The 21,026-nt window shown below is 35.9% G+C and overlaps 1 pseudogene; it reads right to left on the bottom strand.

Moving 5' to 3' along the window:
• Positions 1 to 19,427: 19,427 nt before the first annotated feature.
• The window catches only part of LOC131821105 (dnaJ homolog subfamily B member 6-like), a 30,254-nt pseudogene continuing 28,655 nt past the window's right edge, over positions 19,428 to 21,026 (bottom strand).

The following is a 21,026-nucleotide window of genomic DNA, read 5'->3' as shown; positions in this document are numbered from 1 at the left end:
AGATAGACTTTAAAACGAAGGCTGTAACAAGAGACCAAGAAGGGTGTTATAGTAGACAATCCATCAAGAAGATATACCAATTGTAAATATTTATTCTCCCAACACAGGAGCACCCAAATATAGAAAGCAACTAAAAACACATATAAAGGAACTCGTTGATAATAATAGAATAATAGTAGGGGACTTTAACACCCCACTTACATCAACGGAGAGATCATCCAAACAGAAGATCAACAAGGAAAAAATGGCTTTGAATGACAACCTGAAACAGAAAGGTTTAACATATACATTCAGAACATTCCATTCTAAAACAGCAGAATACACATTCTTTTCAGGTGCACACAGAACATTCTCCAGAATAGATAATGTATTAGATCACAAAACAGGCCTCAACAAATACAAAAAGAATGAAATCATACCATCCATCTTTTGTCATTAAACTAAAAGCAACAAAAGAAAAAATCTAGAAAGACCACAAATACATGGAAGTTAAACAACATCCCACTAAAGAATGAGTGATGGGGCACCTGGGTGGCTCAGTCATTAAGTGTCTGCTCAGGTCATGATCTCAAAGTCCTAGGATTGATCCCCATGTCTGGTTCCCTGCTCTGCAGAGAGCCTGTTTCTTCCTCTCCCTCTGCCTGTTGCTCTGCCTACTTGTGCTCTCTCTCTATCTCTCTTTCTGTCAAATTAATCAATTAATTAAAATCTTTTTTAAGAAGAATGAATGTGTCAACTAGGAAGTCAAAGAAGAAATTTTTAAAAATACATGGAAGCAAATTAAAATGAAAACATGACAGTCCAAAACCTTCGGAGGCAGCAAAAGTGATCATCAGAAGGAAGTATATAGCAATACAGGCCTACTTCTAGAAGTAAGAAAAATCCCAAATAAACAACCTAACCTTACACCTAAAAGAGCTAGAAAAGATGATAAATGAAGCCTAAAACCAGCAGAAGGAAAGAAATAATAAAGATTAGAGCAGAAATAAGTGAGATAGAAACAACAGCAAAAACAACAGCAAAAAAATAGGGCAGATCAATGAAACCAGGAGCTGGTGATTTAAAAAAAAAATAGTAAAATTGATAAACCTCTAGCCAGACTTACCAAAAGAAGAGAAAGCACCCCCAAAAAGATAAGAGAAAGCACCCAAATAAATAAAATCATAAATGAGAGATAAGAAATAACCAACACTACAGAAATACAACTATAAGAGAATATTGTGAAAAATTACATGCCAACAAATTGGTTAACCTAGAAGAAATGGGCAAATTTCTAGAAATATATAACCTCCCAAACTGAATCAAGAAGAAATAGAAAAAATTGAACAGACCAATCAATCAATAACCAGCAAAGAAATTGAATCAGTAATCAACAACTTTCAACAAACAAAAGTCCAGGGCCAGACAGTTTCACAGGTAAATTCTAACAAATATTTAAAGGAGAGCTACTACCCATTCCTCTCAAACTATTCCAAAAAATAGGGGTGCCTGGGTGGTTCAGTGGGTTAAAGCCTCTGCCTTCGGCTCAGGTCATGATCCCGGGGTCCTGGGATTGAGTCCCACATCGGACACTCTGCTCAGCAGGGAGCCTCTGCCTGCCTCTCTGCCTACTTGTGATCTCTATCTGTCAAATAAATAAATAAATCCTAAAAAACAAAAACAAAAACAAAACATTCCAAAAAATAGAAAAGGAAAGAAAACTTCCAGACTCATTCTATGATTCCAGAATTACCCTGATACCAAATCCAGAAAATGACACCACTAAAATGAGAACTACAGGCCAATATTCCTGATGAACATAGGTGCAAAACTCTCAATAAAATACTAGCAAACTAAATCCAATGGTGCATTTTAAAAAACCGTTCATCACGATCAAGTGGGATTTATTTCTGGGCTGCAAGTGTGGTTCAATATTTGCAAATCAATCAACATGATACATCACATCAATAGAAGAAAAAAAAACCATATGATCCTTAAAACAGAAAAAATATTTGACAAAATACAACATCCATTATTGATAAAAACCCTCAACAAAGTAAGTTTAACATGAACACACCTCAACATAGTAAAGGTCACATATGAAAGACCCACAGCTAATATCATTCTCAATGGGGAAAAACTGAGAGCTTTTCCTCTATGGTCAGGAACAAGACAGGAACGTCTCCATTCACTGCTTTTATTCAACATAATAGTGAAAGTCCCAGCCACAGCAATCAGACAAAAAAGGAAATAAAAGGCATCCAAATTGGCAAGGAAGAAGTGAAACTTTCCCTATTTACCAATGACTTTATGCTCTCTGTGGAAATCCCAAAAGACTCCACCAAGAAATTGCTAGAACTGATACACAAATTCAGTAAAGTTGCAGGATACAAAACCAACTTACAGGAATCTGTTGCATTTCTATACACCAGTCATAAAGCAGAAGAAAGAGAAATTCAAGAATCAATCCCATTTACAACTGGACCAAAAACAGTAAGTTACCTAGGAATAACCATAGTCAAAGAGGTGAGAGACCTATGTCCTGAGAACTATGAAAGACTGAAGAAAGAATCTGAAGACATCACAAAGAACTAGAAAGACATTCCATGCTCATGGATTGGAAGAAAAAGTATTATTAAAATGTCTATACTACTCAAAGCAGATTGAATGCAATCCCTATCAAAATACCACTAGCATTTTTCACAAAGCTAGAACAAACCATCCTAAAATTTGTATGGAACCAAAAAAGACCCCAAATAGCCAAAGGAATCTTGGAAAGGAAAAGAAAAGCTGAAGGCAAAACAATTCTTGACTTCAAGCTATATTACAAAGCTACAATCATCAAAACAGGGTGGTACTGGCACAAAATAGACACAGAAATAAATGGAACAGACTAGAAAACCCAAAAATGAACCCACAATTATATGGCCAATTAATTTTCAACAAAACAGGAAACAATATCCAATGGGAAAAAGACAGTCTTTCAACAAATGGTGTTGGGAAAACAGGACAGCAACATGCAAGAGAGAAACTGGACCACTTTGTTACACCACACACAAAAGTAAATTCAAAATGGATTAAAGACCAAACATGAAACTTGAAACCATAAAAATCCTAAAGGAGAACACAGGCAGTAACCTCTTTGACATGGGCTACAGCACTTCTTTCTAGATATGTCTCCTAAGGCTACAGAAGAAAAATAAAAATAAACTATTGAGAGTACATCAAAATAAAAAGCTTCTGCACAGTCAATGAAATAATCAGCATAGCTAAAAGGCAACACAAGGAATGGGAGAAGATATTTGCAAATCACATATATGATAAAGGGTTACAGAGAAAGGATTAGGAGGAAGCCTGGAACAAGCAGCTTAGAAGCCACGAAAACAGAATCAGGGAAATTAATGATGCCATGAAACATTCCAACGTCAGAATTATTGGAATCCCTGAAGGGGAGGAGAAAGAAAGAAGTCTAGAAGATATAGTGGAACAAGTTCTTCATGAAAATTTTCTGAATCTTGTGAGTGGAACCAGCATTCATGTACTAGAGGCCGAAAGGTTTCCCCCCAAGATTACAGATTCTCGATAAAGTCCTCGAGACACCTAATAGAATGAAGAATTATAAATTGTAGGCAGAACCTCTTGAAAGCAGCTAAGACAAAGAAGATCCTTACGTACAGAGGAAAGCTCATCAGAATAACGTCAGACCTGTCCACAGAGACCTGTCAAGCCAGAAAGGGCTGGCAAGATATATTCAGGGCACTGAATGAGAAGAACATGCAGCCAAGAATACTTTATCCAGCAAGACTAACATTCAAAATGGATGGAGAGATAAAGAGTTTCCAAGACCGGCAAGGCTTAAAAGACTATGCAACCACCAAGCCGATACTGCAGGAAATATTAACGGATTTTCTTTAAAGGAGGAAAAAGCCCAAGAATAGCATTGAACAGAAATATAGAGACAATCTACAGAAAGAAAGACTTCAAAGTTAACTCGATGTCAATAAAAACATATCTATCAATAATCACCCTCAATGTGAATGGCCTAAATGCGCCCATAAAACGGCACAGGGTTGCAGACTGGATAAAACGACAGGACCCATCCATATGTTGTCTACAAGAGACCCATTTTGAACCTAAAGATACACCCAGACTGAACGTGAAGGGATGGAGAAGCATCTTTCATGCCAATGGGCCTCAAAAGAAGGCTGGGGTAGCAATTCTCATATCAGACAAATTAGATTTTAAACTAAAGACTGTAGTCAGAGATACAGAAGGACACTACATAATCCTTAAAGGGACTATCCACCAAGATGATCTAACAATTGTAAATATCTATGCCTCCAATATGGGAGCAGCCAATTACATAAGAAAACTGTTAATCAAGATAAAGAGTCATATTGCTATGAATACACTAATCATAGGAGATCTTAACATGCCTCTCTCAGAAACAGACGGATCTTCGAAGCAGAAAATCAATAAAGAAACAAGAGCATTGAATAACACATTGGACCAGATGGACCTTATAGATATATACAGAACATTCCATCCTAAAACAACAGAATACTCATTTTTCTCAAGTGCACATGGAACTTTCTCCAGAAGAGGCCACATACTGGGTCACAAATCAGGACTCAACTGATACCAAAAGACTGAGATTATTCCCTGCACATTCTCAGATCACGAGGCTTTGAAACTGGAGCTCGATCACAAGGAAAAGTTCCGAAGGAACTCAAACACCTGGAAGCTAAAGACCACTTTGCTTAAGAATGCTTGGATCAACCAGGAGATCAAAGAAGAACTGAAACAATTCATGGAAACCAATGAGAATGAAGACACTTCAGTCCGAAACCTATGGGATACAGCAAAGGTGGTCCTAAGGGGGAAATACATAGCCATCCAAGCCTCCCTCAAAAAAATTGAAAAATCCAGAACACAGCAGCTGTCTCTACACATTAAAGAACTGGAGAATCAACAACAAATCAAACCAACTCCACACATAAGAAGGGAAATCATCAAGATTAGAGCTGAGATCAATGAGGTAGAAACCAGAGATACAGTAGAACATATCAATGAAACTAGAAGCTGGTTTTTTGAAAGAATCAATAAGATTGATAAACCATTGGTGACACTAATCCAAAAGAAAAGAGAGAAAGCTCAAATACATAAAATTATGAATGAAAAGGGAGAGATCACAACGAACACCAAGGAAGTAGAAACAATCATCAGAAGTTATTATCAACAGTTATATGCCAATAAGCTAAGCAGCCTAGATGAAATGGATGCATTCTTGGAAAACTATAAACTACCAAAATTGAACCAGGAAGAAATTGACAACCTGAATAGACCAATATCTAGTAATGAGATTGAAGCGGTGATCAAAAACCTCCAAAAAAACAAGAGCCCAGGACCTGATGGATTCCCTGGGGAATTCTACCAAACTTTCAAAGAAGAAATAACACCTATTCTCCTGAAGCTGTTTCAAAAAATTGAAGCAGAAGGAAAACTTCCAGACTCTTTCTATGAAGCCAGCATTACCCTGATCCCCAAACCAGGCAAAGACCCTACCAAAAAGGAGAATTTCAGACCAATATCACTGATGAATATGGATGCTAAGATTCTCAACAAGATCCTAGCAAAAAGGGTTAGTATACAAAATATATAAAGAACTTATAAAACTCCAAAATGAATAACCCTCCAAAATGAATAACCTCCAAAATGAATAACCCAAATATAAAAAATGGGAAGTCATGAATAGATGTATTTCCAAAGATGACATACAGATGGCCTACAGGTACATGAAAAGATGCTCATCATCATTTTTCATTGGGAAAATGCAAATCAAAAGTACAATAAGATATCACCTCACACCCTTCAGAATAGCTAAAATCAACAACACAAGAAAAAAAAAAAACAGGTGATTGCAAGGATGTGGAGAAAGAACAACTGTTTATCGTTGGAGGGACTGCAAACTACAGCAGGCACTGTGGAAAACAGTATGGAGGTTTCTCAAAATGTTAAAAACAGAATTACCTTATCATCCAGTAATCACACCACTGGGTATTTACCCAAAAATACAAGAACACTAATTCAAAGGTATACATGCACCCCCATATTTATAGCCACATTATTTACAATAGCCAAAATATGACAGTAGACCAGGTGTCCATCAATGGATGAATGGACAAAGAAGACATGGTATATATACACATGTATATTATTCTGCCATAAAAAATAATGAAGTCTTGCCATTTGTAACAACATGGATGGAGCTAGAGAGTATTATGCTAAGCAAAATAAGTCAGTCAGAGAAAGACAAATATCATATGATTTCAGTCATATGTGGAATTAAAGAAACAAAACAAAGGGTCAAAGGGAGAAAAAAAGAGAGAAAGACAAACCAAAAAACAGGCTCTTATTTATAGAGGACACACTGATGGTTACCAGAGGGGAGGTGGTGGGGGGGATGGGAGAAATCAGTAACAGGAATTGAGGAGTGCACTTGCCGTGATGAGCACAGACTGATACATGGAAATGTTAAAGCACTCTATTATACTCCTGAAACTAGCATAACACTGTATGTTAACTAACCAAAATAAAAATAAAAAATTAAGGGCACCTGGGTGGCTCAGTGGGTTAAGCCGCTGCCTTCGGCTCAGGTCATAATCTCAGGGTCCTGGGATCGAGTCCCGCATCGGGCTCTCTGCTCAGCAGGGAGCCTGCTTCCTCCTCTCTCTCTGCCTGCCTCTCTGCCTACTTGTGATCTCTCTCTGTCAAATAAATAAATAAAATCTTAAAAAAATAAATAAATAAAATAAAAAATTAAAAATTAAATTAAAAAGTGTAAAATTTTAAAAAAGAAGAAATATGTGAACACAAATGTGGCCAAGTGATTTTTGGCCAAAGTGCAAAAGCAATTCAATTTAGTAAAGGTTTTCAGCAAATTGTATTGCAACAGTTGAACATCAGTATGCAAACAAAATAAAACAAAAACATCCTCAATCTTAACCTTAGACCTTATACAAAAATTGTCTCAAAGTGGATTGTTGATGTTAATGTACAAGTACATTTATGTACAGACCCATATTCATATATAATACCATTTGAATTTTATTTATTTATTTATTTGGTGGTGGTATTTGTTTTTTTATTGAGGTATAATTTATATAGAATGCAAGTGCTTGTTTTTACATTTTGAAATATGCACCACAAACAAAATATAATACAGTTTCATCATTCTCCCAAATTCACTTATGTCCCTTTTGTCATTATCCTTAATCCCCATACTCAGTCCCTGGTGTACAAAACCCTTCACTGAATTGTTTCCCATCCCTATAGTCTGCCACTTTCAGAATGTCATATAAACAGAAGCAGACACTATGTAACTCTTGAGACAGTTAAGCAAATTATTTTTACTAAGCATAATGCATTTGAGATTCCTCCATGTTTCTGTTATCAGAAGCGTATTCCTTTAAATGGCTAAGTAGTATTCCATTGAGGGATGTACAGCAGGAGGTCATGTAGCTTGTTTCCAATTTTGGCAATTAGACAAAACTGCTATGAGCATTTAGTTTATTATTACTGTATTCTTAAATCCCAATTAAGAGTGAGGATGAACTCATGCAAATGGGAATGGCTGTAAAAAATCACTCTTATCAAAATATTACAACATAGTTTTTTTGGAGGTATTTTCCTGACAAAGGAATATATCACCTATCATCAAGGTATAGGTAAGTATTTCTTGTCTGATATCTTTGTCCATTTGAAGTTTTAAAAGCAGCACAAGGATAGTTGTATATGTCCATATATAGTTACAAATAAGTTAAATACTTCTGAAAAGATGCAATTGAAGCCAATAGGTTTATCCCGGCTAGGGGGAGAGGGAATAGGGGATTTTATTTTATAATTTTTTACCTTTCTGGTATATTTCCTTTAAAAAAATCAACACATACATCCTTTACTTTTATAACAAAAAATAAATTTTAATAAATATTGGTAATACCAAGCACTGACAAGTATATGGGCAAATTGGACTCCCATACATTATTAGAATGAAAAAAAAACTGTGACATTTACTCCAGAAAATGGTTTGGAAGTTTCCTGTAAATTCATAGACTTACCATAAGACCAAGCAATCTTACAATCTTACTCCTGAGTCTCTTCCCCAGAGAAAAGTTACGTCTAAGCAACAATGTGTATATCAGCTGTATTTATAATTGTCCAAAACTGGAAAGAATCTAAATGTCATTCCATGGGCAAACACTGAACAAACTGAAGTACACTCATACAATAGAATACTGCTCAGACTCAAAAGAACAAACTATTTTTATATGGAAAAACTTGGATGACTCTTGAAGAAAGACACGATGCTGCATGAAAGAAGCCACTCTTAAAGGGCTACATATTGCATTATTTCATTCATATTGCACTCTGAAAAAGGCAAGGCTATAAAGGATAAAGAATAGACTGTCAGGGTTTATGGGTAGAGGGAGAGATGACTATAAAGTGGTAGAATGAGGTAGCTATTTTGGGGAGCTGTTCTGTGCCCAGATTGTGAGGGTGGTTACATGTATCAATATGTATGCTAAAAGTCATAAAACTTTACATCAAAATAGAAAAATGTACACTTTTGTATGATAATTTACAAATAATATTTAACATATTTCGGTAGCCTAGTAATTGTTTTAAATGTTAAATGTTAGGAAGTCCACTGCTTTTTATTCTACCAGAAATGAAAACTCAAATGTTTCCAGACGCCATTAGGTAAAATATATTTATGAAATTGAAGTTGTTCGGGCATTTAAAAAAAATAGGGAATTATATGGTCTGTGTTTGCAGTATAGAGTGTGTGCACTTTTGTTTCTGAATTATTTCCCTTAGAACAATACTCTGTAAATCTAGCCACATCATTGCAAATAGAAAGATTTCATTCTTTTTTTATGGCTAAATAATCTTTTGTATACATCCACCACACCCTCTTTATCCACTCATATACTGATGAACACTTGGGCTGCTTCCATATTTTGGCTATTGTAAATAATGCTGCTATAAACATAGGGGGTACATGTATCCCAAGATATGTCTCCCAAGGCAAGAGAAACAAAAGTAAAAATAAACTATTGAGATTTCATCAAAATAAAAAGCTTCTGCACAGTGAAGGAAATAATCAACAAAACTAGAAGGCAACCTACAGAATGGGAGAAGATATCTGCAAATGACTAGGTTTGCAAAAAGCTAGTATCCAAAATATATAAAGACCTTATAAAACTCAACACCCTAAAGCCAAATAACTCAATTTAAAAATGGGCAGAAGACTTGAACAGACATTTCTCCAAAGAGGACATCCAGAATGCAAATAGATGCATGAAAAGATGCTCATCATTACTTACCTTCAGGGAAATGCAAATCAAAGCTACAATGACATATCCCTTCACACCTATCAGAATGGCTAACATCAACAAAACAAGAAACAGCAGATGTTGATGAGGATGCAGAGAAAGGGGAACCCTCTTGCACTGTTGGTGGGAATGCAAACTGGTGCAGCCACTCTGGAAAACAGTATGGGGGTTCCTCAAAAAAAGTTGAAAATAGAGCTACCCTATGACCCAGCAATCACACCACTGGGTATTTACCTCAAAACTACAAAATCGTTATATAAAATTTCTAAAAAGGATCTTGGAACACTGAAACATTTTTTAAAAATAAAAAATAAATTTCTAAAAAGGGATACTTTCAAATATTCCTGCTGTCATGGTAGCTTTGTTCACAGTATACCTTGACATGGAATTTTAAATTCCCATTCCCATTATAGCTTATACCATACAGTTTCCTATTTTACTGTATTTATTTTGATGAATAATAAAGACTACCATTACCAAATACCTACTATGTTAAGCAACAATATTATATGGTAAGTTTTTATTGTTATCATTATTCTAATTTTACAAATGGGGAACAGAGGCTTATAGAGGTTAAGTAATTTTCCAAAGGCCACTCAGCAAATGACAAGAACAGGATTCTAACCCAAATTTGTCTATCAGAGGGTCTGGTGTTTTTGTTTGTTTTTACTACACCATTATTACCTCCAGTCATTAGCAACTGTATTGTCATTGACCACATGTGACTAGATCTTCATAATTTCTGAGGTACTGTCACATATTATCTCATGGAACCCTATTTCAATGGTCTGGGAATCTGAAACTTGGAGAGAAGTCCCTTACCAAAGTCACAGAGTAAGCTGGTGTAAACCAATTCTTCTGACTCTCTGTCCTTAACTCTTTCCATTATTTCATGTTGTCTTTTAAGAACTCTCGGGCAGTAATATCATCTCTTCCTCATGTTTTCCATAGCATTTAGTACAGAGTTGAGCATGAAGTAGCTGATTAATGGGTTTCTTGGTTTTATAACTTAACAAAATGCTCAGGTTTTTATAAATATAGCTTCCTGACAACCTGAGTGATAATATCTATTCCTTTAGTTTCTCAGAAAACAGAAATTTTCCTGAATTAATTTCTTAGTAGTTACATGGCAATCCTTAATTCTCATTTTCAGATCTTTAACACCTTAACACTCTCAGCAGTCTTCCAAGCAAGATCATGTTATCTTACTTCATGATCCCTTTTTGTAGTCTTCAACTTAAATACCAGTTCAGAGAAAGAGCAAAAACAAAACAAAACAAACAAACAAAAAAACACTTTTCTACATACCTAAGAACTATCACCACTGTAACTTTCTTAAAATATTCTTATGTTCAAATACACAGTGAATTAAAGATGGTTCTTGTCTCAACTATTAACATTTCCTGTGGGGATTTTCTCTTAGTCTGTTGATGCTAACACAGACATTGTTGCTACCAATCAAGTGACATTATGCAGTTTTGTTTTTTTTTTTGTGGGGAAGGATTCAATCTTGGGTGAAAGGATATAGTGACAATGAGTCAGGAGCTTAAAAATGGCCCACCCTGCTGCCAGCATTGCTACAGAATCTCTTGGTGGAAAGCCCAGATCTCTTCCAGTAAACTGCTCAAAATGTTTGACTCAATTTTTTATTTGGTTGCCAATTTATTAAGTGGTTAACCTTGGACTGCATCTATCCAGCATTTAATTAAATAAAGCCAGTCTGAAATACCTTTAGAAACCTTACTAATTTCAATACACCAAGCTGGCACATTTATAAGCAATTGGTGAAATACTAAATCATCTTCACTAAGATGCTGTTGTTGCCAGCAGAGCATTAATCAACTGAAGAGCTAATTGTTAAGCTGAAAGAGTAAAAGCAATCCAACACATCTCTCTCTCCCCACAATTTGGGAGAAGGAGAAAAGTGGTGAGAATTACAGCTTCATGGAATTTCAGAGCTAGAAGGGTCCTCACAGGTTATTTAATGTGTCATCCTTATTGTAAAATGGGGAAAGTGAGTCAGAACAGTGAGTTAGTAGCAAAGTCAGGATTAGATCCCATGGCTCTAACGCTTAAGTATTCTTCATTTCCAGAATGCTTTTTATTATGGAAAATGATTCTAACTTACTACTCACCCACTCTATTCCTCCATAGAGAATACTGGGAGAAGAGTGGAATGATACTAAACATTAAAATGAAAAGTAATCATTTTCCTCATCACCTTTATACCTCATTACCTACTATAGGTGCATCCCTGACATCTAGAGTAGCAGACCCTAGTGGTACCTATAGCCACTGAATTACAAACAGTGGTTTAGACAAAAAGCACTTTTCTTTGGCATTGAACTTCAGGACATGCATTTGTGGAAGCACTAAACCTCATTAATATGCAAAGCCAAACAGAATGACAATTTCCATTCTCTGAGTCCACCAGTTGAATGCATGGCTCTGCATGTGGTAACATCAGCAGAAAAATAAAAGTCAACTCTCTGCGCATGCTGCTGTGAAACCAACTCACCCACAACATATCAGCAGCCTATGAAAGAAAAAGAGAAAATGGAGATAAAAGAGAGAAAGGAGATTGGATTCAAAGTAACCCCAGGCCAAACAACAGTAAGTATGTAAGTGATGCTCAAACTGGAGTGTTTATAAAAACCAACTGAGAAAATTACTAAAAATAGTCTGAATGTACATAGAGGTAGCAGTGGTCCCCATACGTGGCTATGTGTGTGGTAGTTACACAACTGTATACAATTATCAAAATCCATCTGACTGGGGCGCCTGGGTGGCTCAATGTTAAGCCTCTGCCTTCTGGTCTCAGGGTCCTGGGATTGAGCCCCACATCAGGCTCTCTGCTGAGCAGGCTCTCTGCCTTCATCTCTGCCTACTTGTGATCTCTCTCTGTGTCAAATAAAATAAATAAAATCTTCAAAAAAATTTCTTCTGACTGCACATTTAAAATGGATGGATTTTATTGTATGCAAATAATAACTTTATAAAAATGTTAAGCTATTAGGTCATTTTGTGAAGGGGAAAAGATCTTGTCCCCAAATCTATGTGGCTACAAAAATAAACTCAATGAAATCTTATTATAATAAGCAAATGATAAAGATGTTACTATTGACTTGAGGAAACACTAGGGACAAATATATTTAAAAGAGAGGAACCAATGAGCTCCTTTCAAAATTAGATAATTTTATTTTTCCAGAAGCTAACTGGAACCACAATTGGTTATTACTTTTTTTCTATAGGTATGAGAAATGAGGCTAAACTGTAACACATTGGTCAATGACTATACAGATCACATTGAGAAGGATCTGTAACAGAAGCCTAGACATGCTCATTAACATAAGGCAAGTACTAAGTAGCAGATTCAATGCATATGACACAAGAAATTTCAGTCAGGTAGTTGAACAGAGCTGATATGGGAAAAGTGTTAACAAACAAAAGAAATTAGCCCAGGTATATGGTCAGTTTCTTGGGGGAGTTTGTCAGCAGGAGGATGAGAACCATAGGATTGAAGTTTAAAGTTATGATAGTATTACTATAGAGGAGAGGTATATGGATATCAGAAATATTTCAATATAAAAGTACAATCATGGGTTTGGGAACAAGACAGGGACTGTCAAGGGATCTGTAATTCAAGTTGATAGCTTGGTCATGTAAGAAGCTGAAATGAGGAGATGTTAAAAGGATCTATTGAGATTTTATTTTGATAGGAAATCCCAGGACTATATGAATCCTGACCTATCCAAACTATCCCTCCTTTCAGTGAAGTCCCTGAGGTAGATATAGGCACAAAGAAAATAAACAAAAATGCTTTATTGTTAGCTGAGAACTTGGAACCAAATATTAAATAAGAACTCTAGTAGACTGGTGTTGAGTCACATAGAAAAACCTCTCTCTCTCTCTCCCTTCTCCCTCACTCCTTCTCTCTTTTAGCCTAAAGACTTAAGTGGCTTCCTTCCAAGCCCAAACCAGAACCTCTGATGTTACCTTCCAATAACCCTAACCCTAACCCAGGCGCCCCCATCAGACTTTTTATCTAAGCTCTTATCTACACACTCAATCTGTGTGAAACATCACTTAGGTATTTACTCACTGGAATTTCCTGGTTTGAGCCATCATTATTACTTGCCTTGTTGGAGGGACAGTGAGCAGTGAGTTTTCTCTGCTCCCATTATTATCTCCTTGTAATCTCTTTTTCATATAACAACTAGCTTCAAGGGGTGCCTGGGTGGCTCAGTGGGTTAAGCCTCTGCCTTTGGCTCAGGTTGTGATCTTGGGGTTCGGGAATTGAGCCCCGCATCAGGGTCCCTGCTCAGTGGGGAGCCTGTTTCCCTTTCTCTCTCTGCCTGCCTCTCTGCCTACTTGTGATCTCTCTCTCTATCTCTGTCAAATAGATAAATAAAATCTTTAGGGAAAAAAAAACTAGCTTCAAAATACAAAATTAGACCATTCTTGTCCACCACCTTAAACATCCCAGTGACTTCCCAATTAGCCAAGAATAAAATTGAAGTTCTTACCACGGTCCATAGAGGCCCTGTATAGTCTTTTCCTTCTCAAACTTTCCAACTTAATCCCATACAATTCTAGCCCCTTTTCCACATGGCCTTAGCTGCACCAACTTCATTTCCATTATGAATAAAAACACCAACCTCTTTTCTGCCTCAAGGTTTTCACTCATACTGTTTCCTTTGTTTGAAATACAACCTGTGTAAACTCTGTCCCCCAACTATCTGTACCTAGAACAGTGTGTGGAAAAAAGTAGCTGCTACACAAATATTTCTTGAGTGAGTATATCTCAGACATTTCTTTATATTAATAACAATATTTTAACCCATCTTTTTTATTCTTTTCAATTTCCTAATTTTTAATTCTACAATAATATTGTTTTGATCTTTGATTTAATTCCTGAGTTCTATCCCTCTAGCTTTTCATCTTATTCTGTTGTTTTATCATTTGTCTTTCAGTCCTTATTTTTTTGGATTCATGCAGTGTATTTATTAGGATATATTCAAAACTGCTGTAACAAAGAGACCCCAAAATATAGGAGCTCAAATAAGATAAAATTTTATTCTATTTCACATTATATTCCAGAGCTAAGGTGGTATAGGGCTGATAGGACAAATTGTGTAGTTTTGATGTCTGTGTCTAAGCAGGCTTCTCCAGTTACCATTTTCATATCTATAGCAGTAAGAAGGGGAAAGGGAAAGGGGAGCATACTCATTCCTTTTAAGAGGAGGATTTGAAAGTGAAGCCTATTACTTTTTCCCAAATCCTATTGGCCAGAACTTAATTAAATGGACACATCTAGCTGTAACAAAGGCTGAGCAATGTAATTTTCTAACTGTGCGATCATATGTTCAGGCAAAACACAAAAATTTTATTACTTGAGAAAGATAAGGTGACTTTCAGTATTTGTTATATATTTCCTTCCAGATTTATTTCTCTTGACTACTCTTTCCCTAGTGTGTTTGAATATTGGCCATGGTATTTCTTTTCACCTTGTTTATATGTTAACAACGGTGATCTTTGTGTATATATACACAATGGAATACTATGCAGCCATCAAAAGAAATGAAATCTTGCCATTTGCGACAATATGGATGGAACTAGAGCGTATCATGCTTAGCGAAATAAGTCAAGCAGAGAAAGACAACTATCATATGATCTCCCTGATATGAGGAAGTGGTGATGCAACATGGGGGCTTAAGTGGGTACGAGAAGAATCAATGAAACAAGATGGGATTGGGAGGGAGACAAACCATAAGTGACTCTTAATCTCACAAAACAAACTGAGGGTTGCTGGGGGGAGGGGGTTTGGGAGAAGGGGGTGGGATTATGGACATTGGGGAGGCTATGTGCTTTGGTGAATGCTGTGAAGTGTGTAAACCTGGTGATTCACAGACCTGTACCCCTGGGGATAAAAATATATGTTTATAAAAAATAAAAAATTAATAAAAAATAAAATAAAAAAACAACGGTGATCTTACCTATTCTAGAACTCCTTTTTTGCATTAATAAAATGTTGGCAACTTAAAGTTCTTTCTACCTATATATTGTGCTCTAAGTTTGCATTTTTCAAACTTTAACTTACATAAGGGTCACTAGGAGACCTTGTTAAAATACTAATTCCTAGGTCTTATCTCAAGATTCCGACTCAATAGTTCTGAACAGGGGCCCATGAATTTTCATTTCTAAGTTTGGAGACAGCTGAATACAAATGGGAAGTTCAGTTAAGATTTGTGCCTTAGTTAGAGTACCTGGGTTCTTCTGAAATTTGTTTAATTGTTGGTATGAGACTTTATTCTACCTGATCAGGAGTATAACTCATTCCTGATTATATATTTCTAAGCCACAAATTGTTTTTATAATTTGACATGTAGTTCTGAAAATGAGCAAACTCTGTTTGTTTTTCCTACTTGACAAGGATTTCTACTATCAGGAGTTTTCCCTTGATTTTTCCCCCAGGCTTCTTACTCATACTTTTCTCTCCAAGATATTACTGATTCACATTTTATCCATAGTTTCCTTATTTCATTTATAGCTATATGAAATTAACTTGTTATTATTTATTCACAATAGAATGTAGGTTTCATGAGGGTAGGGACTGTATATGCCTAACTCACCTAGAACAGTGTTTGGCACAGAATACTTACTCAATATTTTTGAATGAATGAACAGATAAATAAACAAAGAATAGCTTTGGTTAAGAAATAGCTTAACCTCTTCTAAAGAAGAGTATGCCTCAAACTACACTTTATTTTTTCAGGGTCATGGGGGGAAAGTCTACAAAAGAAGTAGCAGGAGAGAAGGCCAAAGTTTCTGAGCATACCTAGCTGAAAGTATACATATCATTTCAAACAAAAATGCAGAAGAAATAAGGAAGGAGAAGAAAAATATGTTATCTCTCCACACTCATGAACTGTCATTTAAAACCCATCCTCTAGAAAGAGGGATATCTGAACAAAGCTCACTTTTCCTCTACTAACTCTGAATTATCTGCCTCACCTGGATCAAATGGCACCTATTGCCTGGAGACAAATGGAGTTTTTGATACTGTGATAATTAGAATAAAAAAAATTGGTGCTGGGCTTTTTACACTGTGAGCTAAACAAGCACCTAGGGATCAATATCAAAAAGTTCTATGGTATTGGTCTACATCGATGTATAGATGCAGGAAGCCAAATATGTGAACAATTTCAGCTCCAGGAGAAAAAAAAACATACGGAAAGTAACCAAATTAATCAAACAAGAGGGGAACAATCCCTGAAGTGAAAAAACAAAATCTACATATGAAATATAGTAGTTAATGTAAGCAGATAATAATAGACTATCTAGAAATGGGTAACATAAATGTTAATGACTTTTGTAACAGAAGTTCCATATTCCTATATTTAGAACTAAAAGTACTACCTCATCTATGAAAAATAAGAGTTTATGAGTAAAAAAGGAGTGCGACCAGAGAAGTAAACACATTCTAAAGATCTTATTAGGAAAAGTATGAATTTAGTAGAGGGAAAAAAGTGAAAGTATTCTAAATAAATAAGAAAATATTCTAAATAAACATATTGGAGTAGAAGAAACCCTTAATAGGGAAGAAATCATGTTTTAAAATAATAGTGGTGGCTTACATGCTTGAAAGTTGAGGCAACCATAAATGAAATTATAAAGCATATTAGAGGTCACAAATTAACAAAGGAAAGACTGAATTAATATCTTGATCAAATTAGCAAATGTGGGCAAAACAATGTGAAATAAATAATATGTTTATTAAATAATATGCATTAAATAATGTGTAAGAAATTAAATAAAATGTATCAAACATTATACAAAATGTGGATAATCTCAATTATGTCTTTAAAAGACAGAGGCCATAAAACTGAGTAAATATTCATCTAACCACGTGTTGTTTGCAAGAAAGGAATGAAATGAAAAGAGATTAAAAAAAACAAGAGGCTGTGCATAGTCATTCATTCAACAAATAATTTATGGAATGCTTACTATGGACAAGGCAATATTCCAATTCCTGGGGATGCAGCACAAAATAAAACAAAATTTCTGTTTTCAGTGAGCTTACATTCTTGTAGTAGATACAGGCAATAAATGAATAAAGATATATTAAGTGGTGGTAAGTGCTAAGAAGAAAACTAGAGAGGCATAAAGGAACAGAATAAGAGTGAGAGTGTGAGGTAAAACCTCACTGACAAGGCAATTTTCATAGAAACCTGAATGAAGAGCTCAGGCAAAACATGAAAGTACTGGATGGAAGAATATACTCAAAGCAGTGCCCACATCAAATGCAAAGGACCCAAGGCCAAAATATTCTTGGGATTTGTGAAGGACAGCAAAGAAGTAAATATAGCTAGAGTACAGGACCAGAACAAGGGTTAGGCACTCATAGGACTTCCTTAAATTTTGGGTAGTGTGTTCCTGTTTTGCCTCACTGTAATCCTGGCCATGCTAAGGTGGAATGAGCAAGGAAAGAAAATAATGTGGGAAGCTGTTATAGATTTTGAGAAGAGTTACAACATTATCTCACTTATCATTTAACAGAACCATTCTGGTTTTTCTGAGAGGATAGAATGCAGGGAGTATAGTAACAGAAGCAAGAAAACCTGTTAGGAGGCTATTAAGGTAATATAGGTGAGAGATAATGTGAGCTTTGATGGAGTAGTGGAGTGGAGGTCATGAAAGGAGGTTAGAGAAACAAAAGACTCAAGGATGGACATAACAACTAGAATAATGGAGTAGTCACTTATGTTAATGGACAGTGGTATAGAAAAGGGTTTGGAAAGAAAGGATAGGAAGACTTTAGGAATGAAAACTTTAGGGTTTTTTTTTTGTTTTTTGGTTTTGTTTTGTTTTTTTGCCCCAAACACCTTTGCATTTTTTAAGCAAATGACAAAGATCCAGTGTATTAGCTTTACTTTTTTAAACCTAAGCTTAATGTTACATATTTAAACAGTTTTAAAACTTACTAAATTGTCAGCATTCACAACTGGAAAGGCATCCTCAATTTATGTTAAATGAAAAATCTATTATCATTAATGCATTAATATCTCTCACTGTTAAATATTGACAAAAATTGAAATTATTTTTGTGGAAGATTCATCTTGGCAATGTTAGCTTCACAAAAGATTGACTCTACTTGACTCACATTTGAAACACGATGGAAAAGTAGGCAGATCCTAGTGTTAGTGTAGCATGGCCACCTTGGATTATATTTAATAAAAAAAGCAAGGTGCATACAGAGATTTACAACACTTTTAAAGACAAAAACAAAAACAAACAAACAAAAAACCCAACAAAAACAAAAAAACCCCAAATCTCCCCAAATAATGGTCCTATTATGTAGCCCCAACAATAAACTCAAAAGCCTATGACAAATAGGGCTCCAATGTGTATAAATACTCTAGGTTAGGTACAGTTATGATGAAAGTTGAGTTCATTTGAAATCTTCCAAAAAAAATGTTCCTGTTAATCCTCAGTGGTGCTGGTTACAGGTAACATTTCTGTTACATGTGTGCATTGACTTTTTTTTTTTAAGATTTTTATTTATTTGACAGAGATCATAAGTAGGCAGAGAGGCAGGCAGTGGGGGGGAAGCAGGCTCCCCACTGAGCAGAGAGCCCGATGCAGGGCTGGATCCCAGAACCCTGGGATCATGACCTGAGCTGAAGGTAGAGGCTTTAACCCACTGAGTCACCCAGGCGCCCCCTCCCCTGCCTTTTTTTTTTTTTTAAGATTTTATTTATGCATTGACTTTTTAAATTAAGTTCAATTAGCAAACATATAGTACATCTTTAGTTTTTGATGCATTGTTCAATGATTCATTAGTTACATATAACAGTCAGTGCTCTTCACCGCAGGTGCCCTCCATAATACCCAACACCCATCCTCCCACCCCCTCCCGTCTGTAACCCTTAGACATGTGTGCATTGAGTTTCTTGTTATCCAAGTGTAGCAGCTGCTCCTTACCATTTACCATTAAGGACTTAGCTGTTTTCTTCACCTTCAATAATTGTCTTTGTAGTGATTTTTCTGTCATTAACCATTTAGTGATATTCATTTGAAGTTGCCCATCCCACCACCACCAAATGCCATGGAAAAGAATGAAGTGAGGTCATGACCTGGTGACCAGAAGGAAGTAAATTCTGTGTCAGAAGAAGAAAACCCTCTTCAGAAGACAGAAATCCACTGAAGGCAGAGAAAAATAACTAACCCTAGTCCCTGGCTCTTGCTTCCACCAGAAACTCTTCGACTCCCAAAAAAGTCCTCAAATGGGTCTTTGAAGAAGTCTAATGAAAAGAGACCCCTTCCACCAAAAAATTCCCTGAAGATGTCATCTAAGTTACAGAATGTGAAGCCAAACTCAGATTGTCAAAATGAGCCCCACTTTCACTTTTATCATTTAATCCTTCTTTTTTCTAAAGATTTTATTTATTTATTTGACAGACAGAGATCACAAGTAGGCAGAGAGAGGAGAAAGCAGGCGCCCTCCTAAGCAGAGAGCCTGATGTAGGGCTCAACCCCAGGACCCTGGGGTCATGACCTGAGCCAAAGGCAGAAGCTTAACCCATTGAGCCACCCAGATGCCCCTCATTTAATCCTTCTTTGCTGTATTTGTGTTAGATGTCCCATTTTTTAGCATCTCATAACACTTCATATGCCTCAGCCACTTGTTTGAATTTTCCCTATGCTGCTTCTTTATTCTCAGGGTTTTTATCTGTTGGAGGGAGTCCAAGGACAGGCAGCCAGCAGGACTGGTGGAAGCTCCTCACACACTTTCCTTCCTCTCCTCAAGACTTTAGTTTTAAATATGTGAAACTTCAGATGTCTGTTAAACATTCAAGTGAATATTCAAGTTGACTATATGCATCTGGATTTGAGAGAAGTCCAGGCTGGAGAAATAAATTTTGGAGATATGTCAAGATAGAAATATTGTATAAAATAATAAGACTGGATAACATTACCTAAGATATGAGTATAGAAAAAAGAAAATATCTGAGATCCAAACTCAAACCTTAATATTGGAAATTATCTTCCTACCATTAACAATGAAAAAGCTGGGCAAATATATATGCAATGACAGTTTTCAGACTTTGGAAAACAAAAGAAAAGGATTGTGATCTCTAAAACAAGGAAAACAAATAAAGTGGGCATTATTATTATTATTATTATTATTAATTATTTTGTGCTTGGAGACACCTTCTGGACATTGGTGCTGGGAGAATACCAAATAGAACACATCACTCTGAGTTGACAGGACAGAGAATTGAATTTGAGGATGCTTGGGAGGTGCTAGACCTTTGGGGATTGAAAACTGAGCAGGGGAGAATTAGGAAAATCCCTCCAGAAATGTACATAGGGACCTTCATAAGTCTTTGGTTAAACATCAATCCACACATGTATATGATGAAACCCCAACACAAATCTCAAATAACAACTACCCAGCGCTCACACAGAACTGAGAGCTATGTGAATTCTAACCAACCAGAGTAAAAAAATACTTCTGATGAATGTTGTACATTCAGTAGAAGCCCCTAAAAAGAGTCATACTTTACTAAATTAGCCATAAAGAAAAGGCTATATAGACTTTCTCTAGCAGAATTTAAAAAAAAAAAACCAAAAACTCAAGAAATCACC

The sequence above is a fragment of the Mustela lutreola genome, chromosome X (assembly GCF_030435805.1).
Source record: "Mustela lutreola isolate mMusLut2 chromosome X, mMusLut2.pri, whole genome shotgun sequence".
NCBI classification, from domain to species: Eukaryota; Metazoa; Chordata; class Mammalia; order Carnivora; family Mustelidae; genus Mustela; species Mustela lutreola.
This window is presented reverse-complemented; position numbering and strand designations above follow the sequence as displayed.